The 24,282-nt window shown below is 41.5% G+C and overlaps 1 protein-coding gene across 1 annotated transcript in view; it reads left to right on the top strand.

Annotated features, from left to right (window-relative positions):
* Window positions 1–24,282, top strand: part of LOC140482861 (muscarinic acetylcholine receptor M3-like) — a 664,163-nt gene that overhangs the window by 266,786 nt on the left and 373,095 nt on the right. Inside the window, exon 2 of the mRNA XM_072580567.1 lies at window positions 20,074–20,126. The gene's annotated coding sequence lies outside the window, so the exon portion shown is untranslated. The remainder of the gene's footprint in view (window positions 1–20,073; window positions 20,127–24,282) is intronic.

Raw genomic sequence — 24,282 nt, forward strand, 5'->3', positions numbered from 1 at the left:
ACAGGGAAAATGCAGGAAAATGGATATGAGGGATGTTGAATCAGCCATTATCCTATTGAATGGTGGAGATGTGTTTGACAGGCCAAATGGCCTACTCCTGTTCCTATTTCTTAATGGTCTTATGACCATAAGAAATCAAAGCAATCCAGGTAGAGGTGAAGAACAATAAAGACAAGAGGTCACTTGTAGGATTGAATACAGGCCCCCTAACAGCAATCACATGGTATGACAGAATATCAAGGCAGAAATAATGGAAGCTTGTCAAGAGAGTATAGCAATTATCTTAGGATACTTTAACTTAAGATACTATATATATACACTGGAGAAATCAGGTGGGAAAAAATAGTGAGGAGGAGGAATTAATTGAACGTTTAGACTAGCATATTATTGATAACAATCAGACAGCAGGCTATACTAGACCTGGTTTTCACCACTTAATCACTGGTCTCATAACAAAAGTTCTCCTGGGTAGCAGTGACCAATACACGATTGAATTTTACACACAGTTTAAGGGAGAAAAGTGTGGATCCAAGACTAATACTTTGAATTTAAACAAGGGCAATTTTGAGGACAGGAAAGCAGAACTAGTAAAAGTGAATCGGCAATTTAGTTTGAGGGATATTTCAACAGAGATACAGTGGCAAACATATTCTGTAAAGTGCAGAATAGATACATTCCAACAAATAAGATCAATTCTAAGGGTCAGACCCACCATCCATGCTTAACTAAAAAAATCAAAAATAATATCACACTCAAAGAAATGTATTTAAAAATTTATTTAAAAAAAAAGAATTACTAAAAGATTAATCAGAAGGGGAAAATTAAAACATGAGATAAAGTTAGCCAAACTATAAAAATTATGAGGAAAGATTTCTTCAGATATTGAAAAAAGATAGGAGTTGACAAAGTAAATGTTGGTCATAAAGAAAATGAAACTGAGAATTAGTATTTGAGCATGAAGAGATGGCAGAAGAATTGAACAGATATTTTGTATCAGCCCTCACTTGAGAAACAACTTTAAATCAGGAATTGTAAGGTGAGGGAGAAACTCAAGAAAATTATATTTAGAGATCTAGGATAGAAGTTCGGCACAACATCGTGGGCAGAAGGGCCTGTTCTGTGCTGTATTGTTCTATGTTCTATGTTCTATCTAGCACTGATTATATTCTTGGAACTGCGAGTTCACCAATCCCCAGCTCCCAATGGATTTCACCCTTGCACCTTAAAAGAAGTAGCTAGTGAAATGATTGGTGTGTTAGTTTTAATTTTCCATGACTTAGATTCAGGGAAGGTTCCTTTAGATTGAAACAGAGCTAAATAAACTATTTTATTCTAAAAGGTAGGGAGGCAGAAAGTAGGAAACCATAGGTTAGTTAGACCAACATTTGTCATTGGAAAAATTTTAGAAGGTGTTATGAGAGTTATATCAGGACACTTGGATAAATTAAAGGTAATCAGACAGAGCAATATGATCTTGTCGAAGGGAAATCATATTTGACTAATTTATTGGGTTTAATTGAAGAAGTAACTTGTGCTGTAGATGCAGGAGAACCTGTGGATATACTGCATTTAGATTTCCAGAAGACATTTGATATGTTGTCACTTCAAAGGTTATTATAAAAGTAAAAGCTCATGTGTAAGGAGTAACATGTTGGCATGGATAGACAATTGGCTGGCTAACGGGGAGTGGAGAGTTGGAATAAGTGGGTCATTTTCAGGCTGACAGTGATATGCCACAGAGTCAGTGCTGGGGCCTCAACTCTTTACAATTTATTGAAACGGTTTGGATGAAGGGCTCAATGATATGGTCGCTAAATTTTCTGATGACCCAAATATAGGTGGGAAAGTGAGTTGTGAGCTAGATGTAAGGAGCCTGCCAAGGTTAAGTGAATGGACAGGGAATAGAGGGTTTCAATTATAAGGAGAGGCTGGTTCGACTGGAATGCTTTTCATCGGAATGTCAGAGGGTAAGGGGTGACCTTATGGAGGTTTATAATCACAAGAGGCATAGATAACATGAATGGCAGGTCTATTTTCCCTAGGGTGGAGAATTTGAAGAGTAGGGAGCATATTTTTTAGGCAAAAGGAAAAAGATCCAAAAAAGACATGAGGACAACTTTTTCCTACACAAATAGTGGTTTGTGTGTGGAATGAACTTCCAGAGGAAGTGATGGGTGCGGGTACAGCTACAATATTTAAACGACATTTGGATAAGTACATGAATAAGAAATGCTCAGAGGGATCTATGTCGAGAGCGTGGTGCTGGAAAAGCAAAGCATGTCAGGCAGTAACTGAGGAGCAGGAGAATCGACATTTCAGGCAAAAGCCCGATGAAAGCACCATACTCTTGACTCTGACCTCCAGCACCTGTAGTCCTCACTTTCTCCTTGGAGAAATATGAACCAAATGCAGGCAAGTGGTAATAGTTTAGGTTAGGATTATTGTCGGCATGGAATGTTTGGACGAAGGGTCTGTTCCGTACTCTGTCACTCTATGGCTCTGTGATTCAATGAATCTATTAATGGAGTATAAATGGAAAAAGTGCAAAATTGTCCATTTTGATAGAAGGAATGAAAAGAAAGTAAATTATCAAGATAGTGGTTGCAGAGCTCTGAGATCCAGAGGGATCTGTGTGTCTTACAGCATGAATGCCAGAAGGTAAGTATGCAGTCACAGCAAGTAATTAGAACAGCTAATATTACAGGAGGAATTGAATGTTAAAGTAGGGAAGTTATGCTTCAGTTTTGCAGATCATTCGCGAGACTGCATTTGGAATACTGAGTAGAGTATTCAGTACTGGAAGCAGTTGGAAGCAGTTCAGAGAAGGTTCACTAGACAAACACCTAGAATGAGTGGATTGCCTTATGATGAAAAGTTAGACAGGCTCAGTCTGTATCCTCTGGAGTTTACAAGAGTCAGAGGTGACTTAATTGAACCATTTACGACCCTGAGAAGTCTTGACAGTATAGATGTGGAAATTTTGTTTCCTATTGTTGGAGAATCTAGAACTAGAAGTCAGAAATTAAAAAGTAAAGGGGCACCGATTTAGAAAAGTGATGAGAAAACATTTCTTTCTCTCAGAGGGTTGTGAGTCTTTGGAAACACTTCCTCAAAAACAGTAGAAGCAACATATTTTTGGGACAGAGGTAAATAGATTCTTGATTACCAAGTGGATGAAAGATGATTGGAGGTATTCAGGAATGTAAAGTTGGGGTTAAAATCAGATTAGTCATGATCTTACTGAATGGAAGAGTAGGCTTTATTCCTTGTTTATTTGTTCATTGTTTCAGCAGTTTTTCTTAAATGCTATTCACACATGTGTTTTGCAAAGGTAGCTCGTGTCTGTGCTTTATTTCATCATAGAAAATGACGTTAGGTGACAAAATGTTTTTCTGTTTCACTTCACAGTCAATTGATCTTTATTAGGGAACATGTTTCAATCCTATTTATTTTTAAAATCATGTTCATGTATAAATAAGGCATGAACTGCTGGCCAGCACTCTTCATTGTCGTTGTGTTTTCAAATTATAGCCTTCCCAGTATTTCAAGTCTGATTCTGATGTGTCTGAATGCACATCATATATTGGATTATTTATAGAACAGTGAATAAATTAAGAAAATGCATTCTTCGTTTCCTCCTGAGCCCAATTATGTTATTCTTATTTATCTCCTTCGCAATTGGCAACCAAAATTTGGTGCCAAAGATTCATGCCTGACCCCTCCCCCCAAGCACACTCATCACTCTCATTCTCACCTTCAATTTTGACAGAGGCTGAATCAGTTTTTCATTCACTCATAGTGTTAAACATTTCCTGTAAACTAAATAATAAGAAGAATTGGATTCATAATAAATTTCAAAATGCAATGCACTCTCCCCTTTAAGAACTTTAGTGAGTGGGGCTTTTAGCTGGAGCAAGATCTATATCTTCACCCACTAGCCAGTAGACTGGTGAAGGTTGTCTGCCTGTCAGAGAACTGTAGGAGAACAAATGAATGTTGGATAATGGGCTGACTGTCCACTTTGCCAGTTTTCCACTGTGGTCCTCAAAATGGAAATAATGGAGATATAGAGCTGTCACTTCTGCTGGTACTTACTCTGAACTCCAGTCTGTGGAAAAACTGGACCAGGACCTCAACCCTTTGTAAACTCCATCAAAAATTTGCATGGGTTCAATGAAGAACAAGTCTCACACCATGTCATTAAAGGCTCTGCTTTAACTTAAGTATCATTCCATGGATTTCATAAATTATGGTTTTTTTTGTGCTGAGAGGTGACCTGATAGAGGTTTACAAAATTATGAGGGACATGGATAGGATAAATAGACAAAGTATTTTCCCTGGGGTCGGGGAGTCCAGAACTAGAGGTCATAGGTTTAGGGTGAGAGGGGAAAGATATAAAAGAGACCTAAGGGGCAACCTTTTCACACAAAGGGTGGTACGTGTATGGAATGAGCTGCCAGAGGAAGTGGTGGAGGCTGGTACAATTGCAACATTAAGAGGCATTTGGATGGGTATATGAATAGGAAGGGTTTGGAGGGATATGGGCCTGGTACTGGCAGGTGGGATTAGATTGGGTTGGGATATCTGGTCGGCATGGACGGGTTGGACCGAAGGGTCTGTTTCCATGCTGTACGTCTCTATGACTCTATGTTTTCTCGCAACACCGTACCATATTAATTACTTTCACAGTCTGAAAGCACAAATTGTGCATTTCCACACTGTTTTAGAACATCAGATTCTCCCTCGGGCGTCTTCTGTTATTATGTAAGTGTTAAGGGTACTGAAGATTCTTCACGGGCTGTCTAGAGGCATCATTAAGTTAGCTTGTTGGCTTTGATTGGCCCAACATAAGGCTCAAAATCAGAACAAACACACTTTTCTTTTTTAATGAGCATAGTTTTCATTTTTGAATTCTTTTATGTAATACAAATCTTTCAGAAGGAACGTTTAAGTAATTCAGCAAAGCAGGTAAAGTTATACAGGAATTATTCATGTCTGCTGGGTGGCAGCCAAATTAATGTAACTCGCATTAATCCTCATCTCTCCTGAAGTCAATGGCTAGTGCTGGAATGCAGCAACTTTGTGCCAACAGTCTTATTAGATGAGTTAGTCATTCTCTGTGCATGAGTCTGTATAATGAGTTCTGTTGGGCTGTTTGACCATGGGAAATAGCAGAGCTGATCACTGTTATTAGCCAGGGCCCTACACATTCACACATTACCAAGAAGGATCCAATTGATAGCGACTAGGATATAGGAGTCTAACTTATTTCTCCCATCTGATTGGTGGAGCTGAAATTAGTCATGTTACAATATACCCCCCAGAGAACTTTTTTCATTGAATCAATAGAACATCGCTCTGAGAAAATCTGCTCATAAGGTACAAATGAGTTTTTGACCAGTTTGATTTGGTAATGTATCTAGTTTTTTAAAAATCCATTCAAGTGACAGGGCTGGCTGGGTCAGCATTGTTTGCCCATGCCTAAGTATTCAGAGGGGCATTTAGAGTCAACTATATTGCTGCAGGTCTGGAGTCACAGACTAGATAAGGACAGCAAATTTCCTTTCCTAAAGAATACTGGTAAACCAGATGGGTTTTTACAACAATTGGCAGTGGTTAGATGGTTGCCATGAAGCTAGTTTCTCATTCCAATCTTTTTGTTTTAAGTTAAATAGAAATCCACCATCTGCCATGGTGGGATTCAAGCACATGTACCTCAAACATTAGCCCAGGATCCAGAATTACTAGTCCAGTGACATTGTCACTACATTTATGTCATATATGTATTCACTAGGAGAAAGTGAGGACTGCAGATGCTGGAGATCAGAGCTGAAAATGTGTTGCTGGAAAAGCGCAGCAGGTCAGGCAGCATCCAAGGAGCAGGAGAATCGACGTTTCGGGCATAAGCCCTTCTCCAGCAACACATTTTTCAGCATATATGTATTTATATCAACATGTAATCAGACAGAAAAAGACAAAATTAGGCACTGTTGTAACTCTGGATTAGTGGTGCTGGAAGAGCACAGCAGTTCAGGCAGCATCCAAGGAGCTGCTCCTTGGATGCTGCCTGAACTGCTGTGCTCTTCCAGCACCACTAATCCAGAATCTGGTTTCCAGCATCTGCAGTCATTGTTTTTACTGTTGTAACTCTGACAGTCAGGGCGGGATATCTGTATTCATGGCCTCTCAGTGCCTTGCTTGGGCTATGTGGATCTACCACACATTCTGGATTAGTGGTGCTGGAAGAGCACAGCAGTTCAGGCAGCACCCAAGGAGCAGCGAAATCGATGATTTGGGCAAAAGCCCTTCATCAGGAATAAAGGCAGAGAGCCTGAAGCGTGGAGAGATAAGCTAGAGGAGGGTGGGGGTGGGGAGAAAGTAGCATAGTGTAGAATAGGTGAGTGGGGGAGGGGATGAAGGTGATAGGTCAGGGAGGAGAGGGTGGAGTGGATAGGTGGAAAAGGAGATAGGCAGGTAGGACAAGTCCGGACAAGTCATGGGGACAATGCTGAGCTGGGCGTTTGGAAACAGGGTGAGGTGGGGGAAGGGGAAATGAGGAAACTGTTGAAGTCCACATGATGCCCTGGGGTTGAAGTGTTCCAAGGCGGAAGATGAGACATTCTTCCTCCAGGCATCAGGTGGTGAGGGAGCGGCGGTGAAGGAGGCCCAGGACCTCCATGTCCTTGGCAGAGTGGGAGGGGGAGTTGAAATGTTGGGCCACGGGGCGGTGTGGTTGATTGGTGCAGGTGTCCTGGAGATGTTCCCTAAAGCACTCTGCTAGGAGGCGCCCAGTCTCCCCAATGTAGAGGAGACCGCATCGGGAGCAACAGATATAAATGATATTAGTGGATGTGCAGGTAAAACTTTGATGGATGTGGAAGGCTCCTTTAGGGCCTTGGATAGAGGTGAGGGAGGAGGTGTAGGTGCAGGTTTTACAGTTCCTTCAGTAGCAGGGGAAAGTGCCAGGATGGGAGGGTGGGTTGTAGGGGGGGGTGTGTGGACCTGACCAGGTAGTCACGGAGGGAACGGTCTTTGCGGAAGGCGGAAAGGGGTGGGGAGGGAAGCATATCCCTGGTGGTGGGGTCTGTTTGGAGGTGGCGGAAATGTCAGCGGATGATTTGGTTTATGCGAAGGTTGGTAGGGTGGAAGGTGAGCACCAGGGGCATTCTGTCCTTGTTACGGTTGGAGGGGTGGGGTCTGAGGGCGGAGGTGCGGGATGTGGACGAGATGCGTTGGAGGGCATCTTTAACCACGTGGGAAGGGAAATTGCGGTCTCTAAAGAAGGAGGCCATCTGGTGTGTCCTATGGTGGAACTGGTCCTCCTGGGAGCAGATACGGCGGAGGTGGAGAAATTGGGAATTCGGGATGGCATTTTTGCAAGAGATAGGGTGGGAAGAGGTGTAATCCAGGTAGCTATGGGAGTCGGTGGGTTTGTAAAAAATGTCAGTGTCAAGTCGGTCGTCACTAATGGAGATGGAGAGGTCCAGGAAGGGGAGCGAGGTGTCAGAGATAGTCCAGGTAAGTTTAAGGTCAGGGTGGAATGTGTTGGTGAAGTTGATGAATTGCTCAACCTCCTCGCAGGAGCACGAGGTGGCGCCAATGCAGATCTACCACGCAGTCATGCTGCTTGCATGGCCTTGTCAAGCACCTGCCACACTCTAGGCACATCTCAAGCACCATTTTTGTTTATGCTGGAAGGGCACCTGTATTAGCAAAATATACTCCTGACTTCCTGTTTGTGGGACTCAGAGCACAAACCACATCTGGGCATCTCTTCCTCGCCAGCCCATGATGGAATCCAGTATTATCCTTCAGAAAGGGATCAACATTTGGACCTCCTGAGATATGCTGGATATCTGTAAAGCTGCAAACTACAGAACCATCAATGGAGACAGTCATAGTCTTTGGCCCAACCTTCTCTACATCCATGACTTTGATGAGGCTCTAGTCTGCTATCCCCCCCCCCCCCCCCCCCCCCCCACACTTACAAACAAGTCCACAGGAGACAGCAAAGTTTACGGCCATGGTAATGAACTGCAGAAATTGTGCCCAAACTGGCTGAAAAACAAAAAAAACTAAAGATTTGTAAACCACTAACAAACAATTCAACTTATGATATGAGCAGGTTCCAATCTCACTTTTTTATATTTCCTCTAAATTCTTGGCATTAGCAGTTGGTTATTGTTCAGGATTACAACATTCAATAACTTACACAGCATAAAGATTGCTGTCTGATCTGATGAACATGACCCATGTGCAGTGTTTTTAGGATCACGCTTACAATGATTAAACCTAATTCTTTCAGTTGTTTACTGGAACAGCAGACATGAAACCCATTTGTTTTTGACAAGCATCTTAGGAGTATTTGAACCTTTACTCCTCAAGAGATGATCTGTGCTTCTCAAGATAGAGATGTTTAATGAATACCGGGTAATATCCCGATTTCTTAATGTCGAAGGAAATTGAAACAATTTCCAATAAATGAAAGTCAAATGGGCAAAAATCAATCTTGCATCCAGGAAATAAAGGGTGATGAGAATAATAGATTTTTTCCCAAGAAATTGCAAGAATGCATTATTATTTTAAACTTCTTTTTATTTATTTGCAATAGGTGAGAGATAAAGCAAAACTCTTACAAGGCCTGTGGAAATCTGTTATGAGATTCACTGGAAGTAAAATGAAATATGAATGCATGTGTTGTTATATAGACTGAGATCAGAATCTCCAAGAATAAAGATTAAAGAGCTCAAAGTTATTGTCTATTATTCACACTGGTGATTGAGGTCTGGAATAATCAAAACCATCTCATGACCCAATAACTGCTTTAAATTGGTCTTTTTGCTTGAGCGTTTCCTTTCAATTTTATCATTTCTGCTCTTTGTCTGCCTACAAAGAAATACCCTCTCCTTTTCAATGAAAGGAGCTTAGTTTCCTTTCAGTCTATATCTCAATCTTATGTGCTATCGTTAACTGAGCCAATTTCAGCCTAATTACATTACTGTGTACATACAAGTGCTGTCCAGGGAGCCTAGAATTAATACTGGAGGATGACAATAACAATACAAATACCCACTCTTTAATAGAATCATAGAAATATAATGATTTGTTTGTCCTTCATCTAGGCTTGGGCTGACAAGTGGCAAGTATCATTTGTACCACAGAAATGCCAGACTATGACCATCAGCAATAAGGAACAATCTAACCACCACCCCTTGACATTCAACAGTGTTGCCACCAGTGCGTCTTCCAATATCAACATCCTGGGGGTTAACAATGATCAGAAACTCAACTGGACTCACCACATTAGCACTATGATTACAGGAGTATGTCAGAGATTAGGAAAAGGAAAACTCAACTCCTGACTTCTCAAAGCCTGTCCGCCATCTACAAGGCACGAGTCAGGAGTGTGATGGGATGCCCCACACTAACCTGGATGGGTGCAGCCCCAACAACACTCAAGAAGCTTGGCATCATCCAGGACAAAGCAGCCCGCTTGATTGATACCACATCCATAAACATTCACTCCTCCACCACCAACATTCAGTAGCAGCAGTGTGTACTAACTACAAAATGCACTGCAGAAATTCACCAAAGATCATCAGGCAGCACCTTCCAAACCCAAAACCACTTCCATCTGGAAGACAAGGGCAGCAGATGGATGGGAACACCATCACCTCCAAGTGCCCCTTCAAAGCCACTCACCAATCTGACTTGGAAATATATCGCCATTCCTTCACTGTCGCTGGGTCAAAATCCTGGAACCTCCCCCCCCCCCCCCCCCCCAATGGCATTGTGGGTCAACTCACAGTAGATGGACTGCAGCTGTTCAAGAAGGCAGCTCACCACCACCCTCTCAAGGGGCAACTAAGGACAGGCAATAAATGCTGGCCAGCCAGCGACACCCATATCTCACAAAATGAATAAAAATATAAATAAAATGGAATTTTATGGATATTTATGTGGCTTTAACCAGTGTCCAGCTTCAATATTATATTGAAAGCCATTTCATGTGACATCTTAATTTGAGCCTTGATTATACTAAACACTCGTTAGCACCAGCTGAAGTAACTGATATTGCAGGAATCATAGATCCCCTTCAATGTGGAGGCAGGCTGTTCGAACCATCGAGTTCACATTGAGCCCTCCAAAGAGCATCCCACCAAGACCCACCCTATCCCTGTGACTGTACATTTCCCATGGCTAACCCACCAAGCCTGCACATCCATGGACACAAATGGAAATTTGGCATGGTCAATCCACCTAACCAGCATATCTTTAAACTATGGGACAAAACTGGAGCACCTGGAAGAAACCCATGCAGACACAGGGAGAATGTGCAAACTCCACACAGACAGCTGCTAAAGACTGGAATCAAACTCAAGTCCCTGTGAGGAACAGTACTAACTACTGAGCCACCGAGCCACTGAAAACTGCAGTAAAGCTACAGAGAAAAATATATTTGTTTTCATCTTCAAGTTTGTTGATGCTCTGTTTAATCTTGAGGGAACATAGTAAACACATATTAATTGAAGTAATTGAAAAAAAAATCAAAATGCTGAATCTTCACATATCTTGGCTGTGTCAATTTCATCAGGTTTTATGGAGGGTTTCTTCCTGCAAGACCTTGTGAGAATTTATTTTGCTATCATTTACTTCATTAACTGTCTACATCCCCCGACAGCACATCTCTCATCTGATATTAGCCCAATTCTCCTGCTCCCTGTGGACTCACGTTTGCACCTTCACTGGGTATTTTTGGAAAGGATTGGTACCGCTGACACCAGAACCATACTTGGCAAACTGCTGTGCTTGGCTTCCCAGACCTGACTGGCTGTACCCAGTTGGGTGAACGCAATGGCAGACAGGGTGAGGGGTGGGAAGGGGGGAGATGGGCATCCCACTTTCCAACCAGGAAACATGAGGTTCTGGCAGATAAGGTGGTGCAGAGGAAAGTTGCCCACTTCCTCCCAGGCCCTGAGAGGAGATTATGCCACCAGATACTGACAACCTGGCCAGAGGCCACCACCCAGTTGGTGCAGTCTCCACAGTTCTGAGAAATGCCCAGGTGTGCCAATAACCTTCTCTACTCTGCCAAGGTAAGTGTCATTAATCTGCTACCTAACACTCACTAAATTTTGTCCAAAATGCCCAACTCCCACTAAGGCTCTTGTTCTACCATTCTTACTGTTGTATGCAGCATCTTTTCTTACTCACTGTCATCCACTCCAATGCCCCTACATTACAGATACGTCATGCCCTCTGCTTTGCTGACTCACTCACTTGGAGCGTCTCACCATCTTTCCCCCACCTGCACCAGCATTCACTGCGCCAGTAACTGCCTTCACTCCAGATGCCCTTCTTCCTCACAAGGAGACAGGGCGCTGCCAAGAGGCTTCCAGTCAGAGGAGAAACCATATTTATGCCCTCAGAGGTTTCCTCTAAGGACATTCCAGAGGTGGCCAAGGCTTTTCCCCCCACCCCGCTTGCCACCCTCAGACCTGCCAAGGCAAGAAGGCTGCTCTTGCCTCTGGTAAGGATACACTCAGCATATCTGGGCCCTCTAGGTACAAACTGTTCCAGGGTTGGAAGACCAATACTTCAAAGCCAATGAGCTCTACTGCAGGACAGGCTCCCTCCTCCCTGGCCAATGACCCAGGGACTGCACTCAGGTGGAACAGGAGAGAGAAGAGAACCTTCAGAGGAGACATTAGTGATGATGACAGTCATAGAGTCATAGAGATGTACAGCATGGAAACAGACTCTTTGGTCCAAGTCCATGCCGCCCAGATATCCCAACCCAATCTAGTCCCACCTGCCAGCACCTGGTCCATATCCCTCCAAACCCTTCCTATTCATCCAGATGCCTTCTAAATGTTGCAATTGTACTAGCCTCCATCACTTCCTCTGGCTGCTCATTCCATACATCCTCTGCATGAAAAAGTTGCCCCTTAGGTCTCTTTTATATCTTTCCCCTCTCACATTAACCCTACGCCCTCTAGTTCTGGATTCCCCCAAACCAGGGAAAAGACTTTGTCTATTTATCCTATTCACACCCCTCATGATTTTATAAACCTCTATAAGGTCACCCCTCAGCCTCCGACGCTCCAGGGAAAACAGCACTAGCCTATTCAACCTCTCCCTATAGCTCAAATCCTCCAACCCAGGCAACATCCTTGTAAATCTTTTTCTGAACCTTTTCAAGTTTCACAACATCTTTCTGATAGGAAGGAGACCAGAAGTGCATGCAATATTCCAACAGTGGCCTAACCAATGTCCTGTACAGCCGCAACCTGGCCTCCCAACTCCTGTACTCAATACTCTGACCAATAAAGGAAAGCATACCAAATGTCTTCTTCACTATCCTATCTGCACCTGTGACTCCACTTTCAAGGAGCTATGAACCTGCACTCCAAGGTCTCTTGGTTCAGCAACACTCCCTCGGACCTTACCATTAAGTGTATAGGTCCTGCTAAGATTTGTTTTCCCAAAATGCAGCACCTCGCAATTATCTAAATTAAACTCCAGCTGCCACTTCTTAGCCCATTAGCCCATCTGATCAAGATCCAGTTGTAATCTGAGGTAACCATTTTTGCTGTCCACTACACTTCCAATTTTGGTGTCATCTGCAAACTTACTATCTGTACCTTTGATGCTCACATCCAAATCATTTATATAAATGATGAAATGTAGAGGATCCAGCACCGATCTTTGTGGCATTCCACTGGTCACAGGCCTCCAGTCTGAAAAACAGCCCTCCACCACCACCCTCTGTCTTCTACCTTTGAGCCAGTTCTGTAAAAAAATGGCTAGTTCTCCCTGTATTCCGTGATTTATCCACTTTTATTCATTTCAAGACATCCAGCACTTCCTCAGCCAAACAACTCCAAATGATGAGACCCCAAAGACAGCAAATGAGCAGCCCTGAGTTGCAGCCTGACCCATTCTATGCCTCTCCATGATTGTAAACATTCCAGTGATAGTTGTCAGTGCACACCGATGTACAGCTTTATAGAGCAGAGGCTCGCTCTAAATGGAGATGTGCCATGAGAATCTGCCACATGTTGGATGCCAATGTCCATGGATGTGGGGCACATGCAGCTGCTGTTCTGGTGGGTTCCCTGAGGTGTTGGTACTGGGTGCTCAGCATAGAACATAGAACATTACAGCGCAGTACAGGCTCTTCAGCCCTCGATGTTGCACTGACCAGTCATACCAATCTGAAGCCCATCTAACCTACACTATTCCATGTACGTCTATATGCTTGTCCAATGACGACTTAAATGCACTTAATGTTGGCGAATCTACTACCGTTGCAGGCAAAGCATTCCATACCCTTACTACTCTCTGAGTAAAGAAACTACCTCTGACATCTGTCCTATATCTATCACCCTTCAATTTAAAGCTATACCCCCTAGGGCTCGCCGTCACCATACTTGGAAAAAGGCTCTCCCTGTCCACCCTGTCTAACCCTCTGATTAACTTATATGTCTCTATTAAGTCAGCTCTCAACCTTCTTCTCTCCAACGAAAACAGCCTCAAGTCCCTCAGCCTTTCCTTGTAAGACCTTCCCTCCATACCAGGTAACATCCTAGTAAATCTCCTCTGCACCCTTTCCAAAGCTTCCACATCCTTCTTATAATGTGGTGACCAGAACTGTACACAATACTCCAAGTGCGGCTGCATGGTGTTACAGAGGAGTAATCAGTGAGCTGGAATTGCCCAGCAACTTCTTGGCACCTGAGTAGTACAATAGGAGGCTACACAGTAATGATTGGCAGCTGCTGAGTGTGATAACATACAAACTATAATTTCTGTTAATAGGCATCTTGATGCTGCATGGCAAGAGTCTTGTCTCAACACCTGAACCACTGGGAAACATTGTATATGTTTTCTTCCTGCCATGCCACTATGTTGTCAGTGAGGGGTGTCACCAGTTTGCCAACAGTTGTCCAAATGTCCAGCAGCCTTTTGGGAAATGATATGGGTGCAAGGGATGTTGGTCTTTTGGCAGGCGTTGATTGAATGGCATGTTGTTTTGGGAACAATGTGTGGTAATTTGGGGCTAGAAACGGAGCTAAGGAATGCCAGAGGGACAGGATCGGTAATTAATCAGGCAGGTTTGGTAACATACTGCAAAAGATTTCATTCGGCCTCGCAGTGAGAATCCCTCCAAAAAATTCAAAGCAACTTTACCGAAAAGAGATAAGATTAATCCCTGAGAAGATGGTTGCCCCTGACGCCAAGCTAGACATCACTTGAGTTCTCATGCACTTCTCCCAATTTGTTGTCATAGCCAAGTTGTTCAGGGCTTGGTAGAATTCCACCCAAAGTGTTGGTTTGAAAATATGTTCATTATTTTAATAAATATTCGGGAGCTAATCACACATTACAAGTACACTCAAGCACCATAAGTTAAAAGTTTCATAAAGGAATAATTTATTTGGAAGTGATAATAATAACTTACTGATTGATCAAACAGAGCAGCTTCAATGTCATCTGATTTCACCAGTTATGTACCTTCAGCTCAGGAGGTTGTGTCCATTGTTTGCCATTGCTCTTCTCATCTGGTAGTCAGTGTGGCTTAGTCCCTCCACTCATGGCAAGATGACCAATCCTTTCTTTGAGACCAATTACAGCAAGCATCCTTCATTAAAACCTGATATTGACCTACATTTCAGAATGAAACTACTTACCCCACCATATTCTCCAGGGTTAATTAATTTGTAAATGTCAGAAGAAACTTGGCCCTGCTAATTAAGACTGCCTTTACACTTCCAGAAAAATTTAGTGTCAATGGATTCAAAGGCATCCAAGAGTACAAATGTTTTTGCCTCCCGAGTGAATTGCAGCTTTATTAATTGTGGTCACTGGAATCGTTTGGTTTAATGTGAGCCTGACATTTTGTACTAACTTGTTGAACCTGCAAGCCACACTGGAAAGTTTTTTCTTAAAAAAAAACTAGGGCATGTATCTATCATGTAAAGCACTCGATGAGAATGAAGTTATGGACTCAATGTTTCAGTTGCACTCAGGTCAGGTGGAGTCAAAAACAATTAATTCACCAATTTTCTCTTCTGATACACCTTATAGCATTTAACTCAATCCATTGGAAAATCGAACTTTGGAGACTTTTCTTTTGATTAAAAATAAAACTGCCTCAAAGGAAGATTGTAATTTTGCAAAGCTCAAAATCAAAGTCTTTGTTAAGTACACAACCAGACGTGGACAAGAATCATAGCTGAAAGCTAATACATTTGCTGGTGGTGTCTAGCAACTGGAGACAAATACTGGCCAGCTGCCCCCACCTGGCTATTGTAGCAACAGTTCAAGTCGCTAGAGCATGCGTGCTCAATAATGAGGAAGCAATCACAGCTTGCATTGCTGTGGTACAGTGGTAGTGTCCCTATCCTTGGGCTAGAAGATCTGAGTTCAAGTCCTACCTGTTGTGGAAATTTGTCATTACATTCATAATGGATCGGGGAAGTACATTTCATCCCACTCTGACTGAATCCTAAGGCTTCCTCACAGAGAAATGGAGAAAATGTGGAGGAGCAGTGCCCTTCACAGTTCCTGATGCCTAGTTTTGGAGTCAGACTGGCAGAGGCCATCCTTAGATCGAATGTGCAATAAATAGTCCATGATGTGGGAGAAAATTGCAATGAAAAAGGCGAGCTCATCTTTGCAGGAAAGCACACTACTTTCTGAGCATGTGAGAGAGCTCCATTCTCTGAGTTAGAAGGTTCTGAATTCATGAATCTCTTTGTGGTTGCATACATAAACAAGACAGGCATTCAGTTGAATTGATAGAATATGGTGCTGTCAATAATTGCCATTATTTGGATGGGATTCCAATCAGTAAATTCTAATGGTTGAGATGGATGGTAAAGGACTGATGACAATATTGAATAGGTCCTTCTCCTGACCGATGTTCCTCATTCAGACCCTTCTGAGTGGGCTTTTATTCGTCATTGATCTCGTTGCTGTTGTTTCTTTGTGAATAATGACTACTTAACATAGCACCAGTCATTACATTTACAAGTGGTGATTCTTACGTGAAGTACCTTGAACTATTTTTGAGTGGTGAAAATGCATGATATAAACATAACTCTCAATTATTTCCTGTATTGTTATGCTTGACTGTATTTCAAGATGCAGCTAAAGTATTTTTACTTGATTGCTTCCAATGTGCAATGAGGATGCAGACATGTAAAACTCAGAGCTTATATTTTATATCTTCCAACTTAAAACTAAGTGAGGGAAGTGTTAGAATTGCAGCCTCTCACTAAATGAAGAGGTATCTATACTTCAACTCCAGCCAATGTGAACCTTCCCTCCACCTGTTATTAATACACTGAGGGTGTAGAGTCATGCAGCTACCTATATTGTAAATGAGTGTTCTCTGCTTCCTGAGTGATTTGCTGCTCTTAATGTTCCTAAATTGGGTTAATTTAATCTTCAACAATAACCAGTTTCTTCCATTCTGATCAAGAGGGAAATCATTTTGATTAGTGTTAATACCAAACCATTCACATTTAGTGTTTAATTTGTTATATTAGTTGATCTAGGTGCGATTGTCGTCGGCTTCTACCCCTTCCACAGCAGCAACACATCTCTCACCAAAGTCAGAAAGAAGGTTGTGTGTGATATTCCCTGCCTTCCTGACCACTCAGCTGTCTGGAGGAAATCAATCTCCTAGTCCTCCTCCAATATCTCCCCTCTTGTAGGTCACTTCCAGGCAATGCCATTTGCTTGATTCCACCCTAACCCATACAATTAACCAAACATCTCCATCCCTTTCCTGTTCACCATAGCTATCTCCATGAAGGATCTGTTTTTGTCTCCTCCTCCTCCTCTCTTTCACTCGCTTATTACCCTTTGGTGACCTGGTGCACCAGTTTGTGATTAGCCTTTGCACTTATACTGCCAACAGCCAACTCCAATTCTTCACAATCTCTGTCAGATAGCTTATCCACTTCTGGGTGAATCTGAACTTTTTTCAAGTTAAATCCTGTGAGAACAAGGCCATTATTTTTTGCACTTCCATAACCTTTACAGCCCTACTACAAAATTCTGAACTCACATCATCTGTCCTTGTCTACAATCCCAAGCTATATCAGAGTGTTCACCTAGATCCAGAGTCCACATTGATCCTAGTCATTAGTTGCCTCCAATCTTAAACTCTCAAGTTTAATTCTCTCTGTGCTCTGATTCTCTCCCTATCCTTGTAGTTTCTGACTCCAATTCTGGAAGATCTATTTCACTAATACCCTAAAGTTGTCTATCATTCCTTACTTTATGGAATGTCCTCCCTAAATTTCAATCTAACCTTTATCACTTCCTTACATTATTTTCTTTCAAAACACTCTTGGAAGGACCCCTTTATTTCAAGTTTTTGTTCACCTATCTTAGTTCCACAAGCCCCCATAACTCATCCATTTTTTTCCCTCAGTACCGGCCTTTATTACATCCATGAAGCAGATTAATATTGAATAAAGACCTAAGTAATTGCAACTTTATTATTATTATTATTATTATTATTACTTTTATTAGACAGTTTTTAAAACTTCAATATATAACAGGACAGGATTTGTCACAATTGTAGGCAATTCAGCATCAAGTTGTTCACAGCTCAGTGAGGAGTGCAATGTCCTTACCTCTGAGCCAGGAGGCCTGGGTTTAAGTCCCACCTACTCTGGAGGTGTGTCTTAACATCTCTGAGCAGGTTGATTAGAAAATAACTTAGAAGCCCAGTAACCATGCCCAGAATACGTACATGGATGTTTTCAATATTGTGCATAACTGAAAGGAAGTGCAACTTATGTGTCCAGCATGAACTGTTGTCCTAACTTCAAATTTAAAAGCTTGATGTAAACTTCACCAAAATCCTTAAATGATTAGAAATGTGGCACTTAACCTGCTCAAAGCGACTGTAATTGTTCCAACAAAGTGACATTTTTTTTAGATTACTTACAGTGTGGGAACAGGCCCTTCGGGCCAACAAGTCCACACCGACCCACTGAAGCGCAACCCACCCAGACCCATTCCCCTACATTTACCCCTGCACCTAACACTACGGGCAATTTAGCATGGCGAATTCACCTGACCTGCACATTTTTGGATTGTGGCAGGAAACCAGAGCACCCGGAGGAAACCCACGCAGACACAGGGAGAATGTGCAAACTCCACACAGTCAGTCGCTTGAGGTGGGAATTGAACCCAGGTCTCTGGCACTGTGAGGCAGCAGTGCTAACCACTGTGCCACCCTAAACAATGAAATAAAAACCAAAAGAACGGCGGATGCTGGAAATCACAAACAGAAACAGAAATTGCTGGAAAAGTTCAGCAGGTCTGGTAGCATCTATGGAGAGAAATCAGAGTTAACATTTCAGGTCTAGTAACCCTTCCTCAGAATGGGTCCGAACAATTCTGAGGAAGGATCAATGGATCCGAAACATTAACTCAGATTTCTCTTCACAGATGCTGCCAGACTTGCTGAACTTTTCTGGCAACTTCAGTTTATGTTTACAAACAATGAAGCACGAGGAGTGATGTGACAGTTAAGAATATTAAGCCCTACCTGTTCAAGCTTACCAAGCATGTTATTATGCTTCTGGCAATATGAGACAAACTGGACGTGAAGGATAAATTCATTCATTGATGAGTGTTTCTTTTCCTTGTTAAAAACAGAAGCCTCAAAATCATTTGGCTTCAGTGATCAACAAAAGCATTCAGCATTACTTGAAGCTAGTGGTTTTAATATTCCTTCTTTGGGTTACATGAGGTCAGTAACTGTGAAACCTGTTTACAGAAGGTGATGGAATAGGGAATTTACAGCCACATTTGAGTTTGAGTATGGAATCCAAAAATGAATTATAAGGCAAGATGGAAATGATTACTGTTAAGGTTTAACTAGGGCCAGCTTTACCAGTGCTTTTTGTGTTTGTACATTGTTGCCAAGCTACTGTGGCAGATTAAGAGTTGACCGTGTGCTCTGCTGTAAGTGTTTATTTGTTTCAAAAGAAGTTGCTGCATAGTTCATGGTCCTTTTGTGTCCTTAGCACAAAGCTTGGCATTGGAAGTAGAAGCACATCACAAACTGGTGCAGTCAATGTCCTAGTGCCACAAAGAAGCAAAGAGGGGGCTTTGACCTCAAGCTAACTGTGCTGGAGTCAGCTTGAGAGTCGGCAGTGGCATTACCCAAGGTTGGACTGTTTCACTATATCCTAGCTCTGGCATCTCTCAGCGTTATGAGTGCATGATGCACAAAATAAGTAAAGCAGAGGCAGAAACCCTCATTTTTTTTTCAAAAAAGACACTTGAATATGTGATTGAGGTTCAGTAATCTACAGAATGATTGGCCAAGAGCTGGAAAATGGGATTAGATGGACTCACTCTCATTTTTGATCAGCACAGCGATGAGGTACTGAGTGATCTCCTCTGTGATGTTTTGTTCATCCGTGTGCGTTAATTTTCAAACGTTGCCACAATGAATTGAACCTTCACACAAAAGCCTGAAATCTGATTAACATCTAAGTCACCGCATTCCACCTTAGTTTGAGTGATCACTTACAAAAATAACATAAATTTGATGTAGTCATTTGTCTCTTGAAGTTTGAGGCTTTCGTTTGCAATTAATTAATGACAAAGCTTTGGTGAAGTTTTTAAGAGGTTTTCAATCATTTCACCTTCTCTTGTGGATCCTTTTTACTGTGACAGAATGTCTGTGATTATGTCTACAAGAACTCAAGACAGGCCAACTTCTCCCATTGAGGCAGCTCAGATGATGTGAGCAAGCATGCTCATTGTATGAAGGCTTTGAAAATAGTCCATGTCTCAGCAAATGAAAGTTACTTAGCAACATCCATAGCAACACAAAATAAATCAGGGAAGTCTACTGTTTTTCTTGTGGTTCTGACATTACTCATTGGTCTTGCCTAAACTGTCCAGGTTAGGGCATCACAGAATCATTATGGTGCAGTAAGACATGTGACAATCAGCTTATTCAGGCTGATGGTTAAATATGATGCAGAATAATTCCTTTGTGTGATCTGTAATGTATTATTTTTCTTCTAGGTCCAGCTAAATAGATGCATTTGGAAAATTTCAGCTTGAAAACCTCAATACAGGTCAGTGCCAATCAAAGGTTAAGAAATGAAGTTTTCTGATAGTGGAAGGAGATTTTGAATGCACTGTCATTGATTGAGATATTCTTGATCCTTCATAAAGTATATGGACATACAATTTTAAAACAGTGGAATTCACAGGGCAAACTCAGACCAAGTGGACACAATTCATTCAGCTATCAATCCCATTTTTAGTCACAAGATGTTTTAAAAGGAAGATTTTCTTTTCACAAGAAGATTTGTAGTTCAGGTTGATGATATGTATGTAAGTTAGCTCACTGAGCTAGAAGATTTGTTTTCAGATGTTTCATTACCATACAAGGTAACACCATCAGTGAGAATCTCTGGTGAAGTGCAGGTGGTATGTCCCACCTCTCTATTTGTAGGTCTTGGTTTCTTCAGGTGGGTGATGTCATTTCTGGTTCTTTTTGTAGAAGGTAGAAGTGAAAAGAAGCACATTATACAGCTTGTGTTTTTGTTGGTAATGTGCAGTTCTTTAAATTGCACTCATATGTATAACCCACATCACAGACTCTAATTATGCAACGTTGAACAGAATTTCAAATTGATCAACTTATCAGTGTTTCAGAACCATATTTTTCATATAGTTGCATACCTGTCCCACTCTCTTGACCTTTTACTCCCAACTGAGAGAATTTTCTCTACATTTAAAGCAATGATCAAGAAGGAGGTATTTTTAACCTGTAGTTTATTTTGAAATTCCCATTTCAAACTCATCTTCCTCGTTTTTAAAACCTCCTGAGCCATATCCATTGCCAAAGTAATGTTTAACTGTGTTTAAGTATCAAATAAATAACTTAAATGCAACAGCATATTACATCGGATTATTTGTCACTTAAGACAAAATTAGTTTGCAACAGCCATGTACTGAAAAAACGAACATAAAGTTGAACAGAAGATTCATCTGTGGATAACTCTTGTGGCTGGTGCCAATAGATTATAAATAGGCAGCTTGCTCTAACCCGTGAGGATTATTGAAAGGTATGGGATGGGTTAGGGAGGATGTGTGAGATTTTGGAAAACAACCATAAGTGCATTCTTTGATTGAAAGATTTTGGGAAAATTCTCTGATTTGTACTCAGTGCAAAAGGGAGAATATAGAAATATGTAGTAGCCTGTCTATGACATGTAGGTTCATCAGAACAAATATACACAAGTTATTTTCTCACTATCCCCTCTCAAAATTCCATCCTTACTGAGAGCTCATGGTGGTAAGTATGGAGCTACTCTTGATATTAATCTGATAGTTTTGCAGAACTGCGTGGGCTTCAACAACAAACAGTTCTGGCAATGTATGTGCATTTGGTATGAATACAATGGCTTTCTGTACTTAAACTATGTTGCTTAATCAAGTATAACAACTAACTTATGTTGTCTCCCTCATCCTGTGGACATCACTAAGGAGAAAGTGTTGGGGAAGCTGAAAGGTTTAAAGGTGGATAAATCATCCAAACCAGATAGACTACATCCCAGGGTTCTTAAGGAGATATCTGAAGAGATTGTAGAGTCATTGGTGGTGATTTCTCAGGAATCAATGGCGTCAGATAGATTCACAGAGGACTGGAAAATGATGTTTTAGGTGAGAGGTTGGCAGAAATTGGAAACTATAGACTGGTTAGCCTGACCTCAGTCATTGGTAAGACTTTAGCTTCCATTATTAATGATGAGATTGCGAAGTACTTGGAAGTGCATGGTAAAATCGGGCTGAGTCAGCACAGCTTCATCCAGTAGAATGGTTTTATGAGGTAATGAGCAGGTTAGATAATGGAAAGCCAATGTACATGATCTATTTAGGTTTCCAGAATGCCTTTGACAAGGTGCTGCACAGGAAGCTATTGATTAAGATAAGAGCTCAGGGTGTTATGGGCAAACTACTGGCATGGTTAAATGATTGGCTGACTGGCAGAAGGCAGAGAGTGTGGCTAAAGGGCTCTTTTTCAGGATGGCAGCTGGTGGTTAGTAGAGTTCCACAGGAGACAATGGTAGGACTTCAACTACTCACATTATATATTAACAAACTGGATGAAGGAACTGAGGATATTGTTGCTAAATTTGTAGATGACACAAAGATAGATGGAGAGACAGGTAGTGTTGAGGAAGCAGAACTGGAATACAATGTTGGAAAGTGTAAGCTTATTCATTTTGGTAGGAAGAATAGAGGCATAGATCATTTTCTAAATGGGGAAAGGCTCAGAAATCCGAGGGGACTCGGTAATCCTAATTCAGGATTCTTTTAAGTTAACATGCAGGCTGAGTTGGCACAGTCAGGAAGACGAATGTAATGTTAGCATTCATTTCAAGATGGCTAGAATGCAGGAGCAGAAATGTACTGCTAAGACTGCCAGGCTCTAGTCAGACTGCATTTAGAATATTATGAACAGTTTTGGCTCCCATGTCTAAAAAAGGATTTGATGGCGATGGGGATGGCCAGGAGGAGGTATACAAGAATGATCCCAGGGATGAAGGGTTTGTAATATGAGGAATGGTTGAGGACTCTGAGTCTGTACTTGATGGAGTTTAAAAAGATGAGGAGGGATCTGATTGAAACTTGTAGAATATTGAGATGCCTGGATAGAGTGGACATAGTTAAAATGTTTCCACTAGTAGGAGAGACTAGGACAAAACAGCACAGCCTCAGTTTCAAGGGATATTCCTTTAGAACTGAGATGAGGAGGAATTTCTTCAGTCAGAGAGGGGTTAATCTCGGCGAAGGTAATGGTGGCTAAGTTTTCGAGCGTGTTTAAGACAGAGATAGATAGGTCCTGAAAAGTTGTCAGCAGACCCAAAGCATTAAGTCTGATTTCACCCCACTGATGCTGCCAGACTTGCTGAGCTTTTCCAGCAATTTCTGAGTTTGCCTCTGATTTCCAGTCTCTGCGGTTCTTAGGGGTTTTTTTAAGAGATAGCAAGATCGACAATGGTGACGATTCCGACTTCCCTTTGAAGAACTCTTCATTTGCAGTGATGAAACTTTTCATCGGTTTTTCAACTCACAAACCTAAATGAGACAGGTTTAGAGACAGAGAGAGCAAAGACTGTTGCCCTGTTCTTTCTGATTATGTTCAAAACTAATATGGTTTTGTGACAAACAGTATATATAATTACTTTTGAAAGTTGAATTTTAAAATAGAGGCAAAGAGATTTTAATCAGTTCCATGAATATGTTTCTTTCGAAAGCTCAGAAAGTAATTCTGGAACAATGACCTAACAACATAATTGTGAAGAAAACATGCGACTACAATCACGTGCCTGACAGAACTCTTGCTGCTTAATGAATAAAATGTTTATACTGTTGAGTTTATGGCAGACAACACAAACAAAATATATCCATGAGTTCTCTTGACCATAGCAGATGAATCAATGTGAAGTTCGGAAGAAACAAGAGTAAAGGTCAGCTCAGGGGAATCAGTATTTTCTAATCTTTGGAACTTCCAAACCAAGGGAGCTTGAATGGAGTCTTCAAGTTGTTAGAACTGAGAAAGTTTAGGCGCCTCAAATGATATAAAGTTTATCCTTGCAAACCTGGAAAGAAATCAGAAAATTGTCCATTAGGAAAGAAACTGGAAGCAGTCAGTTAAGCACACATTTAAAGACTTGAGTTAGAAGTATTATTTCCTTAGTCTTGGGTTTCTTTAACAGTTGTTGGGTAACAGGTTGAAACTTCATTTTGCTTTTTTATTAAGATCTTTCTAAACTGGCTCCCGTTTGTATATCAGTTGGTTTATTTCCTTCTTCTTTTCTGTAATAAATGTATGTTCAGTTTTTAAAGGAAACCAGCATCTTCACGTGGATATGGTTCAGTAATTAATCACTGTATTAACCAACTAAAACAACACAGTCTCTCAAGCCAAGTTTCATTCTTGAATCTGACTTGTCCAGAAGGGCCATCACCAGTGACACTCCAAATTTATGTTCATAAATTGGTCAGGCGACCTTTGCCTGAAAGTACTGCACACTCGGTGATTATAATCAAGTTAGAAAAATGAGCAGGAGTGTGGGAAAAAGGCAGTGAAATGGGACCTGATTAGTTGCTCACCCAGGAAGGCAGCGTGAACACATCAGGGGGAATAGTCTGCTTTGTGCTGACAACATCCCATGATTTATTCACATTTCATTGGCAAATGTTTTTGAAGCAACT

The sequence above is a fragment of the Chiloscyllium punctatum genome, chromosome 11 (genome assembly GCF_047496795.1).
Source record: "Chiloscyllium punctatum isolate Juve2018m chromosome 11, sChiPun1.3, whole genome shotgun sequence".
NCBI classification, from domain to species: domain Eukaryota; kingdom Metazoa; phylum Chordata; class Chondrichthyes; order Orectolobiformes; family Hemiscylliidae; genus Chiloscyllium; species Chiloscyllium punctatum.